This window comes from Ixodes scapularis, unplaced genomic scaffold (assembly GCF_016920785.2).
Source record: "Ixodes scapularis isolate PalLabHiFi unplaced genomic scaffold, ASM1692078v2 ptg000080l_1__unscaffolded, whole genome shotgun sequence".
NCBI classification, from domain to species: Eukaryota; Metazoa; Arthropoda; class Arachnida; order Ixodida; family Ixodidae; genus Ixodes; species Ixodes scapularis.
In genome coordinates this window covers 1,751,002-1,765,784 of record NW_024609909.1, presented here as the reverse complement: position 1 = coordinate 1,765,784, position 14,783 = coordinate 1,751,002, and the positions used below count along the sequence as shown (strand labels likewise).

Genomic DNA, 14,783 nt, shown 5'->3' with positions numbered 1-14,783 from the left:
CGCCTTGGGGTCGCCAACGTGGCCTCCAACGAAGGATTATTGAGTTGACTTACGAAGTTCGTCCCGACAGCCTTGGAGAGATTCCGCCTTCTCCTAGCTTCTGGCGCGTTTGTGGGATTATCCCTTACCGCATGGATTATCCTCTTCCTCCGTCCGGACTTGGATGGCGACACAGCGACGAAGGACGTCTGGCCCCTCGGCGCGGGTGACGCGAATGGCGGTGTTTGAGGGAGAAGGAAAGGCATAGCTGTACGTTGAGACAATGGCCCTATCGCTTTGGCCGGGGCATTGTCCATCGGGATTCCCTGCTAGCGATGTGGAGAAATGTGACGTTATAAAAGGAGCGGCAGGCGGCTGCTAGCGTGGGTGCGATTGCGCTATGAGCAAAAAGTTTCCATATGCCGCCAACGAAGTTTTGACGCAACAAAACCATCCTGTCGGCAAAAAAAAGCCGCTTGTAGTAAAACATTTACGATCTCGCGAAGTACTGGTGAGCAAAGTAAGGTTACCGTCATAATCTAAACCCTGAAAAAAGGAGAAAAAAATACTGAACAAGACGACTCTCCTTGTATCAAGGTTTAAATTATATTTCCTAAGCAGCTCACGTGCACACTTTCGCTCCTTGCAAAGGTTATCGTGTCGCAGACGGCACGAGCCGATGCCCCGGCGGCGGCGTCTCTGTGAGCGTGCACACGGCGGCGCCGCTGACCGATCGCCGTCTGGCCGGGCAAACAGCCCAAATGTGCGCTTGAAGCGTGGAAACGGCGTGATGAAACGAAAGGCCGAGGGTATCCACAGGACGAACGGAGAAAGCAGAGGCAAAGGTGTGCACCAACGTAAACAACGGTAGAAAAGTGCGGTCGCTCGCCGCTATGAAATCCGTCCGCAAACTCAGTAATGCGCGCCCGCATTCCTTTCCTGCTGCTCGTACTTTTTCTCACTTGATGATTACTCTGTCGCGGGGCGTGCCGACGAAACGCTGGGCGGGGCACTTAGCAATTGCTACAACCGAGCGCGGCGCAGTTTACCAAGGCTCTTGTGGCGAATCACCATCGACTCAACCACCAGCATGGGTACCTGTTACCGGTGTTCAACGTCGTCATGTGACGTAGGTTCAAGGCATGTATACAAATGACGAAGCAGATTCCACTGGAACAAAATGGCGCCATTCCGTTCAGTCTTCTGCTGTGCGCCGCCATTCGCTTCCTTAGAACTGCACCGTCAAGCAGTCGGCGCTTCAAAGAATGTCGCAGCTTGTAAGAGTTGCTCGTATGTAGGGACTTTGTAATACCGCGATGTCTTCTGCTCTGCGCGCGGTCAACTAGTGCCAGGAGCACGTTGACAGGTGCTTTGGAAGCAAAAAACAAAACACGAAAAACCTCAATAAATTTTATAACTGAGCTCTAATAAACGGACGATGACGAGGCTTGTATTGGTGGGGAACACGTATCTAAGCACCACCGCGAAAAAAAAAAAAAAAAATTCCAATCGGGCATTGTGGCGTGGGAGCCAGTTTTTCGCGCAGTGCAGCTGTTCCTTTATTTTTATTGTTTTCGCCAGGCAGCAGTTGCTACACTGCGAAGTTTGAAATGCTTGGATGATAGCTGCTCCGGTTTCTATTTCCGTGCTCGCTCGATTGGTTGATCCAGAGCCTTTTATACTGGGTTGATCACCTACACAAGTGGAAATATTTGTACTGTATTTTTTTTTTCTTCAGGTTATTGATACACTGAGTGAGAAGTTGTTTGATGGTGGGCGAGAGATGTGAACTAATTGTGCAGTCCAAAAAATTGAATATATGTAAAATTCTTTAACCCAGTCCCTGCTGCTTTGCGCCGTAGTGCCTTTTGGCTTGCTCGCTCCAATTTTGAGTCACAATACCCGTGCACAAACTAACAAACCTACGAAAAGAAAAAGAAATTTGTGAAAAGAAAGCAGGAATATCTGATAAGGAAATTCATTTCCCTTCGCAATTTACAAGCATTGCTTTTTCATGCAAAAATAACAACTTTATTACCGTTCGAGAGTTATTTCTGTTCCTCGCTTTCATCTCCGTTAATGCGAGGTCATGTACCCAGTGCGTTGTCTTTGTTTGTCTTGAGCCTTTCAGCTAGCAGACTGCTAGAAGAAAAGCAGTATTGATACGACAACCAATAACCTAAAAATAGACGTCAAACTGTCTATCAATCAGGGATTGTTTTACGTATTCCGAATTACTTTCACAAGACCTCACTGCCATCACTTTTCAAATGTGTACACTCAAAAGCGCTAAAGAGCCCCGTCATCTGCAGTTTAAAAGCGCGCAGAAAAGTGAGCGCGAGTTCATCAAGTGACCTGCGCCATAAGCGTGCAGAGAGAGCCACGACGCGCGACCGAGCGCAGAGCCGTCAAAAGCAAGCGAACCACGGCGGCGCGCCGCAAGAGCCGTCACGACAGCACGCCGGCGTCGCTAGTGCGACCGTGCGCCCGTTTCACCGCGTAGCGCAAAGGCGCACAACCGTCACGAGCGCACTGCGCCGCTCGTAGCGCCATCTGTACTCTGACAAAGCAACTCAAAGAGGTGTCCGCGTCCTTGGTGCGCCCGTCTGCCCTGTCTTCCCCACTCCACGCGACAGCGCGCTCGTAGCGCCATCTGTACTCCGACAAAGCAACTGAAATAGGAGCCCGCAGCGCCCGTGCCTGCTTCCCGGCGCGCGCCCCTCCGCGCACCTCGCCATTGGCGCTCCGCAATAGCCCCTCCCCCTCCCCTCTCCCAGGCTCCTCCCCTCTTCTTAGGCCACGCCAGCGGCAGACCAGCGACATCTTTTTTCTGCCGTATTTTCACGTTTTATTGCACAGACTGCTTTGATTTGTACCAGTTTTAGGCTATTTGGCGCATACCAAATTTCGTGAAATTAAAAGGACGCGAATTGGTTTCAAGCTGTTTGTTTCTTACGCCTATCATGATTTCACGTCGTGTTATTTTGATCAGCACTGGAGGTGAGCAGAGAATAAAAACCCATACAGAACTCGGTTTCAATAGATGGGGGCCTTTTCGTGGTGCCTTTTTGTTCACTGTTCCCTCCTCTGCACTTGATACATAGGTATGTCACCTGCCCTTTCAGCCTGTGGAGGTCCATGGGAATTAGAACGGAAGCATTAAAGCCATCTTCAGAATTACTTGTGCATTAAATCCTGTTACCCACGGGACATTCTTGTGTGAATCCAAAGTCCATGCTATTGAGAGCTTCTCTATGGTAGTGATAGACTCCAGCTACAATCTAGTTTTGTCATCTTTATTTCGGTCCCATCAATTTCCAGCTGCTGATGTCATCACTGTGTATTGCTGAAGTTCTAAAGGTCCCATAAATTACAGGCAGATTCAGACAATCCAGGACACTGAGCACAACGAATGCAATGCTGCTGGTTCTTACGACCAGCGACTTATACGCACACACCCCTAACATGCCCCAGGCCGAGTCCCTAATAGCCGCGTCCCACTAGAGCGACAAACGACAGCAACAGACGACAATGAGCGACATACAACACTGACAAACAGCCTGTTTGTCGGAGTCCTCTGTCCCACCTGGCAGACACGGAGCAGAACACGGGGACAAGGAAACTTCTTTCCTAGTGGGACTAGAGTTGTCAACAGCACTTCAAAATAGACAGAGTATGGCGACGCGGTTTTCTTGTTTTGCTTTTTGGGCGTCAAACGCGCCGACAAACACGGTGAAAGTGGAGACGATGACTTTATTCCTTGTTTAAAGGGATACTACTACGAAATTTCGGCGCTCACTTTTTGGTCTATATGTGTTCAAAAAAGCACCGCCAAATCGAACATACCAATATCGTGTTAAAAAAGTCATGAAAAGGAATTTTAAGACGAATTAAACGATTAGCAAAGAGCACCTGGTGGATGTCGCTAACGCCTCGCTTGTAATGCCCGTCTAGCAACCTTGGCAGCTAGTGGCGGAGGTTGTCTCGCCTCCGGCCACGACGAGAAGAGGGGCAGGGGGAACTCCCCTCTTCCCGAGAATGCCTTTTGTGTGTCACAGAAGTCGCTATTGTCCCCCTACAAGATTATAGAAGATTAACCTGTCACTCAAAATTTGTACAAAAGCAGCCGCTTCGGTGGCTGGAACAAGCTGGAACAACTAGGCCATCATCTCGACGGCAGCCTCGCCGTAGCTTTGCTCGTCTTGAGACGACCTACGTCACGATTGCGTTGGATGTCACATGGTCTCCGCTGGGCCTTCTCCGAGCGCTTGCCAGAGTGGGCCGTTTATAACGAAAAATACAGCCACCAGGCTCAAAATACAAACGTGTGATTGTCATTTACGGATATTGTGGATCATATTCAACCTATTTTTGAACACGACGGAAATATTTCAAATTTCGTTGAAGTATCCCTTTAAAGCTTCCGCTTGCCTTCATTTGCCGTTGGCGACTTTCCGAAAACAGTCGTGACAATCGACACCCAACTTTTTCCGAACTAGAATTCCTGAATCGTTCCTTTTTTTGGGTCGTTCGAAGCATTCCAGGTGCGCGCCACGGAATTTCACGGGAATTTCATTGTTCCCCCATAAAACGCCTCCAAGGGAAGGCGTTTTATGAGGGACAATACGGGGGTAGTTTTATTAGGGACAATCACAGAACGGATGACAAGTCTCTCGTTTTGCCGGAATGGCTTGCCGCAGAACTGATGGAACGTCGTGTCCTACTTCGTGGTGAGCGGTCTTACTTTGGTCAGTCCTCGCACATGGGTGTATCCATCCTGATGCAGGGGTGTAGACTTCGGCATCTTGAAGCACCAACTCGCGCACCAGGTTTTCGCGAGCAAAACCAGCCACAGCAAATTCCCTTTTGCAACACGACATCTAGCAAGCAAGCCGTGCCCGCGACCACTACGAGCAATCCAGGAATCGAAACTGCGGGAGCAGGAACGATCAGTGGCCGCCAAGGACTGAGTCACGGCAGGAATGGGAGGGTGGGGAAGACAGCAACTGAAGGCAGAAGTGGGTAAGAAAATTAAGTTTGTCTCCGAGAGATGTTCCTCGGTGGGACTGCTTGCTGCGCTTCAAGTTGAACAACAGACAACAACTCGTCCGTCGTTGATGGTTTGTCGGCGCTTGTAGCAGATGTTGGTCGTTGCAGTGGAACAGCATCAGCGACACAAAACTTCGTGCTGTCGCCGGACGAAAATCGGCGTTTGTCGATCTAGTGGGACAACGCTATAAGAATTTTCTACTCAAAGTACACAAATCTATGCTATACATCCCTCGCGAGGCCTTTCCCAGAATTAGCAACACCTTCCCAGATAGACAATCATGGATGAACCCCTGGCCTCAATCCTGGCAGTGTTACAGCAGAGGAACGCGGGCACCGCAGATGCCTGTTCTGCTGCGGCTCACTAGCATGTCAGTCGAGGGAGACTCAAAGAACTCCAAGTTGGGACGTTAGCACAAAAGCAACATTTTCCCCCTCTGCTTGAACTTCTAGAGCGAGCCACACCGGGATCGAGACAATCAGCACAAGTACATGGTGGCTCCTATGACGCATCTTGTAACGCCTTCATCTCAATCGCCATTCTGCAGCAGTTCTTTTAGGCACAGTCTTCAGAAGGTAATCAAATGAGCGTGCACAAGCTACATCAGAGTTCCAGGTGCAGTTCGGGGTCTTGCATCCGAGAAATATTTCTCGACAGTCACCACATATGTTGATGAACACCAGTGTTGCAGGCAATCATCTGCCAAGAAGCCACACTTGATCATGCAGACGCTTGCTTCCCAGAGGTCGATTGCATAGAACTCTATGGAGCAGCCCGATCCTGCCCATCAACCAGGCCTTTGGCACGTTCCCTCTGTGTAGCATTGCAGATGCTTGAAGTAGACTGTAGACTGCCTGCCTGATGGGGAAAGGAAGACCAAGCAGTCAATCCAAGCCACTCTTGAACCAATGTGCAGAAAAGGAAAAATTCAAACGTGGAGATATGAAACATGCTGTATGCACGACAGATTGTAGGTCGCTATGCTTGTTCTGGGAGCGTCCCAATCAATCCATTGAATGGGAGTGGGGCACTCGCCTTATTAAAGGGCCCCTGAGAAGACAATCTAGTTTAACAATCTAGTTGAAACACACATGTCAAAAAAAAAAATTTATGTGAAAAAAATATTTTTTAGAGCAATATTGACGGCGCGAGACGCAATTTAGTCGGCAGTCACGTCCGATTTAGTCGGCAGTCGCGTCCTTACCACTTGTTTTCTCTCTTGGCATTTCAGGAGCGTGGAGGGGAGGTCGATCGCCTTCGCCTTTACGATCGAGATGGTCATCTTGGAATGACCCGTGACGTCACGGACTTCGCAAACAATTTCAATTAAATCTCTCCCAATCAATATTGCTCGGTAAAATTTCTTTTTTAACACATGTGTCCCAACCAGACTGCTTAAAAAAAACATTTTCTTTTTCTTTTCAGGGGTCTTTTAAGTTAGCCACAAAGTTACTTCCCAACCAGCAAGTTATCCCTTAAAGTCCTGCTGCATGCTACCTAAGGAACAAAGTTTAAGATGGGAAATTTGGATCGGAATGTGCAAGAATGCCTTCCAAGGGGAAAAGCATTGACGTGCATGCTCCGCCAAAGCTACATTTCACCAAAATGTAATGAATTTATGCCTACACTACACCATAAGGGAGTTTTCGTTTGTATCTACCGAAACTAATAGTTCAGGCGTCGCAGTACTGCCAGATTGTTCCTGCAACATTGTGTGAATCGCTTAGAACTTCCGGTTATTGCTTAGAATAAAGTGTGATTTGATTTGATTTACACACCGAACATGACTCAGTTCTCGGATGTTTCGTGATATCTCTCATTGTACGTGGTATGTTCGGGCAGTCTAATTATCTCCGTTGAGTGCGCTTCTCACACCACACACTGGTGCACTGCCGAGAAGCTACACCCGTGGAGTAGGCATTGCAATTCTGCTTATGTCGCTTTGCCACAGGGCAGCCATGTCTTAAAGGGGCACTAAAGTGCTTTTTGAGAGCCTCGTTTTATTGTTATAACTCAATCTACGAGCACTAACCATCCTTAAAAAGCAAAAATTACATTCATCTGCGGCCGATTTCCATTCTAAAAAAATCAATCAAAATTCTCGACACTTCGCGTCAGCGCAGAATGGCAGATGGCGCTACCGAACCTTCGTGAATATGGTCAAACAACGGACGGCACGTGTCGGCTACTCGCGAGCGATGGAGTCCACCGTGGACAAGCTGCCGACCAGTCGTGCTCGTCCACGCAGGAACCCATCGCTCGCGAGTGGCTGACACGCACCGTCCGTCGTTCGACCATATTCAGCAAGGTTCGGTAGCGCCATCTGTTATTCTCTGACGATGGTAAGTGTCTGGAACTTCGATCACTTTTTTAAGATACGAATTTGCAGCAAATGAATGTAATTTCTGGTTTTTTAGGATGATTAGTGCTCGCAGATTGAGGTATGACCATAGAACGAGACTTTCAAAATACACTTTAGTGCCCCATTAAAGGGATACCGAACCGAAATTCGGATTACGCAAAATAAGGATGCATGAGCGTTGAACAAAACGCTAGGAACTCCAAGACATGACTTGTACATTAGTATCTCAAACAGATGGCCGCTCTTTTGAAAAAAAAGTGCGGCCATCTGTGACGGTCTTTGACGTTGTTGTCCTCCGGCAGAATTGCAGAATGAGGGGAAGCAGCCTCGCTTCTCTCCTTCTCGCTTCAGTTCACTAGCTTGAAGGGACGTAGCGAGAAGGAGAGGGAACGGGAATCGTGACGTGACTTGTCTCGTCGGCCGTGTTCACTCGCACACTTCTTTTCCAAAAATACAGAGATCCGTTAGAGATATCGCTGTATGAGTGTTGTTTTGGGGTTTTGCAGCGTCCCGCCTATCCGTTTACCCTTGTTTTGTGAGCTCGAAATTTCTGTTCACTATCCCTTTAAGGGTAAAAGCACTATTCCAGGGTGAAAGGTGGACAACAAAGCATGAATTAGAAAAATATATATATATGTGAAAGAAAAGGAAACTTGGTGAATGGTGATGTGATATTTACCTTGCAGTAAACTTTGCTAAATAAAAATCTGGTTAGTCTATATGATAGACTTTGACACCTTGAAAATATTACACACAATTCCTTTATGTGGTTAGCATACTTATTTAATGATGCTTGCTTATCCAAGGTGCTCATCAGTGAGTAAATAATACAATCGTCCCCAGAGTCCGACCTGTATTTCTGGGGGCGTGCTGTGTAGTACGTCATTTATATATGTCAAGACTGACCCTAAAGCAGAACTGTGAGCTACAGCTGAATATGCTGGCAGAGGGTTTGCAACATTACCGCTGCTTTCCACACTTTGGCTTGAATTTGTTAGGTGGGAATCAATCCAGTTAGTTACTGCTGGTTCCATCTTAAATGTTTTGATTCTGGCCACAGGTCTCCAATGTGGCACTCAATAAGAGGCCAGATATGAGCCTACATATCATATAAACCTGCTCTGTGTCATTTAGTGCTAATGCAATGAGCTGTTTCCTATGCTCTGTTCACCACCAAGTTGACAGTGCGATGGGAGCAACACATTCACTGGACCTATCGACCGCCTTCCTCTCGTCACCGGACCCTGCTCCTGGCGCATGGATGTAGGCGGGGATGTCTGATCAGATGGCAAATGATGGGCGTACAACTGGTCCAGCAAGCACGTAGCTTCCAATGCACCATCAGCTTAGGGGTGAGCGGAGTATACCAGTTGTGCGACGGTACATAGGCCAGGTCAGGAAATGAGATACATTTAATTCTCTCATGAGCTACAAACAACGGAACTAAATAGCCATAAAACCTTTATCCAAGATACGTAGCACCCGAAACGAAGGTGTGGGATGGCGATAGGTGATACCATCAAATGACAAAGCAGTACAACATCATGCTTGTGTTTAATATCTGTTAAAGCGCGTGGCGGTTCTGCAATAACCCGCACATTAAATTGAGAAAACTAATTCGCAACTAGCAACATGGTTTTGTAGAAATCAAATATTGTTTGGAATTTTTGTGTGACGCTTCATGTCCCCAGTATTTAGGTTCATCAAAATTGAGTGCTGAAAAAACATTAATTCAAGGCTTTTACAGTACCTCTATCCTCATTCCATTTCATTGAATGGCAGTGACAGCACCATAGGAATTGAACAAAGAGTGAAACCTGCCACCTTGTTGACAAACCTACCTGCTGAAGGTGGCCACGAGATTCCCTTGTCACCACTTGGTCACTTGAATAAGCCAATAACTATTGTATCTAGAGGTACTGTGGCAGCAATGTTGTAGCTGTGATGCTCATCGGGCCAGGTCTCTTTCAGATGTGCATGTTCCCGTCGAAGAGTAGCCCATCGCCATGGCAGCTGGTATTGACAAGAGTATAAATACATTAGTCGAAAAATTGAACAGTCAGACAAGCTAGTCTACATGCCACACAATTCTACACATGGAGACTAAAAAAAAAAGAAAGCAATGCGACATTGTCTTTACAGGGCTTTGCATCTCAACTCTCTTCCCTAGCCCTGCGTTGACCAAGACGTTATGTGTGCATAGTTGCAAGTTCAGACAAAATGGGACAATCTACCTGCGTCGATCTCTATAGTTTGCATTGCAAAAGCAAACCATGTTTTTTTATGTCGGCAGTGACAAGGTATAACACACGCATTACAACCATAATCTGATTTTCTTTATCTTTTTTTAGAAAATAACAATTCTGTAAAGCAAACCCACGTTACAGCCTGTACCATGTCTAAGTGAGGTGACTTAAATTCTGGTTGCTCTCCTGAATATCTATAATAAAGCACTATACACCTAGCTGTGCTAGAGCATTTCTTTTTCAGAGGCTACCCAGCAGCACAAAGCAAGTAAGGGACAGAACTTCCTTCAGTTGTCTAAGACCGGAGAATGAACCTCTCGCAGGGGTGAATGTGCACGAAAAACACTATTTAGAAATGTATAACAATGAGTGCGGGCCGGATGTAGGTAATACGACAGATGTATAATTTATGGCGCCATTGAGCGTATGTACAGTCAGCACGGAATGAAACCCGAACGCCGCAGCGCGTGGCCATCGTCACAGGCTGCTCCACCTGGAGGGCTCCTGAGAACTAATGAAAATGCACCGGGGTGCCAGGGTGCGTGTCCTACTAAGCTGTGCTCGACCCTCGACCACCGGCGAAACGCGGAAGTCCCAGATATGTCGCGCGAGAGTCGAGCACACCTTAGTAGGACCTGCACTTTCGCTCCAAAGCACATTTTCATTAGTTCTCAGGGGCCCTCCAGTGGAGCAGCCTGTGACGATGGTTTCATTCTGTGCTGACTGTACAATGTCTAGACATGCGAATTTGCTGTCCAGGCAAACGTGTTCCCCACTGCTTTATTCTGAGCGACGATTGCTACTCAATAACGTCACTGCAGCGTGGTGGTTTCAGACGGTGCTGTGTCATTAGCTATTTTCAGACGTTGGATACTTAGCAGCAGACGGAAAAACTACTGTCGCAACTTCTACATCCATTTAGCCCAACTACCTGACTAGATAAAATCATAACTAGGGATGTCGCAAACCTGCCGAGATTGCAGGAGTTAAGGTTTGAATTTGAAAAGGTTGCGAATTTCAAACCCTGCTGTGTTTCGAATTTGAAAAGTTTGATAATGTAAAGTTTCTGAAAGTTCAAGTTTGAAGATTTCAACTCTCTTTACAGATTGAATATGAAAAGTTTGAAAATTTCGAATTTCTTCGCTATACATGTTTGAAGAATTCAAATTTAGGTTTTTGAATCTCAAGGTACAAGATCAAATACCACAATTTAAAATAAAGTTTTTAAGGGCTCATCTAGAAAAAACTTGAAAGTGCTACAAAGTTGACTAAAAACGCTGCACATTTTATTTTGTGCCATAAACACTACTTTCTTCTCGGTACCGGGTTCTTAGGATACTTCTCGTTATTTACTATGATTAATGAAACAAGCCTTGAGTTGGTTGGACGGTTCAGCGACAAGACTTGAGGCGGTCTGGTATGCATCAGGAATGGCTACCTCTTTGCAAACTGGAAGCAATGCGATTGAATACCCCTAAATGAGATGCTGGCATGAGACAATGAAATATACAAGTTGATGCGTGCAGACAAAGTCGCCAAGGCAAGACATCTTGCTTTACGAAAGTTTGTAGTTGCTCTGGGCGTTTATTTCCAGTGGAATGGCCCGTGGGGCAGAGAAAACACTGCACGCAGGTACAGCACCCGACAGAGCTCAAGGTCAAGAAGCATGCAACCAGACAAGCTCATAGGTCCCCCGGCCCCCCAAGATACACCTGATCAGGTAATGACCGGTCATGCATCAGGCTCACTACACTACCGGTTTCTTTGGCATTTCAGTGGCTCCAAGGCAAGGCACCGGCCTACAAACCCCAGGTGGCAGGTTTTAATCCCGGCCCAGGTGCCCGCAATTTGACAAAGGCTTATTGCCGAGAAGGTCATGCAATCAAGCTTTCTGTTGCACGTCAAATGATCCCCAGGTGTTCCAAATTAATCCTCAGTCGTATGCTGAGGTGTTCTGAATGCCCGTCGTCTGCTTGGCTTGTAAAACCCTCAGATTTGATTTTGCATAGCTGGTTCTTCGTGCTCTCCTTCTTAGAAAAATAAGAAAACAAGTGGAGATATTAGTCGCTTTTAAAATACAACTGGATAATGACGATAATGGATCAAGTGCCTATCCAGTGTTGCCTCTCACGAATCGGTGTCACTTTCAGTGCACGCCTTTCCCCAACCAGCCACAACACGAGGAGATTGGGCAACTTGCATTCAAACACAGCCAGGGTTATGAACAACCATGAATGAAGAAAGAATAAAACAATTAAAACAGGGACAACACAGCCACATCTTTCAACTAGCAACAGACGAGTAAACTCTCCACAGCGAGCAGCCAACTATACCCAGGAGGGAAAGGGGGGAGAAGGGGAGATAAAAAACGCAAAGTGCAAATCAGAGAGGTGGGTTTATCTCGAATTTTAGAAATTCAACCTCAGTTTTCATCAGCAGGAAGGAAGGGTTTGACACGTTTTTACAGCAGCAGGGAGATCATAGAGTCATTCGCCATGAACACAGCAAAAAACAATGTGTCAAACCCTTCCCTCCTGCCGACAAAAACTGAGGTTGAATTTCTAAAATCCGAGATAAACCCACCTCTCTGATTTTCACTTTGCGTTTTTTATCTCCCCTTCTCCCCACTTCCCCTCCTGGGTATAGTCGGCTGCTCGCTGTGGAAAGTTTACTCGTCTGTTGCTTGTTGAAAGATGTGGTTGTGTTGTCCCTGTTTTAATTGTTTTATTTGTTCTTCATCCATGACATGAACCAACACGCTCTTCTCCTAAGCAAGCTTATGAACAACGCACCAGTAATGTGCCTTCATCGGATTTCAAACCTGCAGACAAGGGACCTAAAGTTTACTTTGGGGCAACCTACGCAGTTTTACACGGTACGACTTTCAGGTACGAGACCAGCCGCCACTACAAGCGAGTCGTTGGTAGCACCACCACATCTTTGTATTAATAATATTTAAGACCTTATACGATTAAACTTTCTTCACACTTTGTCAAATTTCTGTTCAAAAGTTCGAAATTCGTCAAAATTCTGTATGTTTCACTTTGAACAATTTTTCCCCTTGAAGTGGAAACCTCAAAGATTATTTTTCGGTTTCATTCCAATATGAAGAAAATTATCATGTTTCGGTGTGATTCCGGTTTGCACACGAATAAGTTTTTTTCTGATGTTTGGTTTTCTTTTCCATTCAATGCCCTGGTGCCCAACAGCTCATTACTCCTCAAAACCTTAATCCCCCCTTTTTTTTTCCTTTATGAAGAGTTGTGTTATCATTCCATGTGACTGCAGAAAACAGAGTGAGGGAAGCCCTGAGCGACAGTCTCGAGATTACGAGTCACAAATATTCTTTTTAATGTTGGGACCTTCTTTGTAGTGTTTCTGTGAACTCCGGAAAAACGTAAACACCCTGGTGCTTTACGATTCGAAATACGATAACATAATCAATGGCTTAAAAGAAACAATATTTATGTCATCTTCAATGTTATCGTCTTTTGAATTGTAGAATATAAACTCTTTGTCACTGGCCCGTCAGGTGTACTAATTTCAGGGAATTAGGTGCCAAATGTAAGAAAATAAGAAGCACAACCGTGCTTGCAACGTTACATCGCGCAAAAGGTCTCCATACCAACACAAGTCTTTAGTAGAGTTGATAAATACAACGTCGTTCGTGTGCTAAGCTTCTACACTCCGCATATTACAACTCGTTCAATTTTGTCTTTCGGCACCGTCGAACAATTCTATTCGATCCGAACGTTTCATTCCCCTGTGTAGCTTCCATTATTTCCTTTTTTTAAGGCCGCTTAAGATGATGAAAACGCCCTGTGATCCATGCTTTAAGGAATATCTTCTGATACATGCACAAGAAATCTTCATGAATCGTGAATACATACCGTTGTGTTGCAGCGGGCGACTGCTCAGATTCAAATCACTTCACTCCCAAATGTATTTTCAGCTCTAATTAAATAGAAGGGCACGCTACAGTTTTATTTATAGCATGTCGACTTTTCAGAAATCTCGTGTCGAATTATAGTGGTGTACGAGCTTACAACTAAATACAGTAACGTAGAATGCCGTTAACTTGACCACTGCAGCTTCAGCAGCCTCAACTGGTCGCAGCCATTTTGCTTGTTGTCGATTTCGTTTCTGTTCGTTCGTAGTCGTTAGGTTCGTTAACATTACGTTAACGTATTAAAGCATTAAATATATTACGATAAATGATAAATAACAATTTTAGTTAAATGTTTTGTTTTGGTTTACTTATAACGAACATAATAAACAACCAAAGTTGATGTGCGAAACTTTCTGCATCATAAAATTCAAACAATAGAATAACTGTCATGGCTGCGCCCATCGTCTGTCTGGCTACACCACGACGGAAGAAGCATTTCGTTTCTTCCACCGTGGGCTACACCAAGGAGGGCTACGTGAACCTACGTCGCCTGCGGACTGCGTCCCTTGGCAAGTCTGCTCCTATTGCTTATTAAGTGACGCTATGCTCCGATATATGTGAAACATTTTTATGTAACCTTTGGGTACGAGCATAGGTATTACCGTATTGATGTCGCTGGCCTGTAATAAGGCGGAGCCTCCGGGGCAATAACGGGGGCGCGCGTTAACCCACCCGCCGCGCTGCGCTTTACGCCGCTTCGCGGCGACAGTCTGAGGCGGCTCATTACAAAAAATATGAACCCACATGTGTATGTGTATTGGCCCACACGTGAACGCCGCTTCGCGGCGCCCAACTATTCGCTAAAGTATCATTTGGTGAACCGCCCCCTCAGGAGGCTCCGCCTTATTACAGCCAGCGACATCAACACCCGAGCATCAAGTCTGATTTTAGCCATATAATGAGTACAGAAACAATCGTGGTGCGCATTTCGCATGCCGATCAAAAACAAATACCCAAATAGCAGGCTGCCAGCCTTAATATGATTAAACTTCAGAATTTGTTGCGGAGTTTCTAACGGGCAGAAAGAGATCGGTATAGCCCCGTTTGATTTCATGTTGCTGAAGGCAGATTTCGAGGCAGTGACACATTTTAATTCTAATTTCTTTGCACAAGAGATTGGTGCGTACACGACAACGCGCAAGGCTAGGCAGAAAGGTTGCAACCCTTACGCATGTGTGACTGCTAGCCGGCCACCGT

At 46.1% G+C, this 14,783-nt stretch overlaps 2 long non-coding RNA genes across 2 annotated transcripts; one reads left to right on the top strand and one right to left on the bottom strand.

Annotated features, from left to right (window-relative positions):
• Window positions 1–4,884: 4,884 nt before the first annotated feature.
• LOC115317600 lies at window positions 4,885–6,471 on the top strand. The gene is made up of 3 exons (XR_006076944.1): window positions 4,885–5,604; window positions 6,261–6,383; window positions 6,455–6,471. It is a non-coding gene; the product is annotated as an uncharacterized LOC115317600 (long non-coding RNA).
• LOC121047180 lies at window positions 5,838–13,749 on the bottom strand. Its single transcript, XR_005798474.2, has 3 exons — window positions 13,528–13,749; window positions 9,233–9,404; window positions 5,838–5,887 (listed from the first exon to the last, which is right to left on the bottom strand). It is a non-coding gene; the product is annotated as an uncharacterized LOC121047180 (long non-coding RNA).
• Between the last annotated feature and the right edge of the window lie 1,034 nt (window positions 13,750–14,783).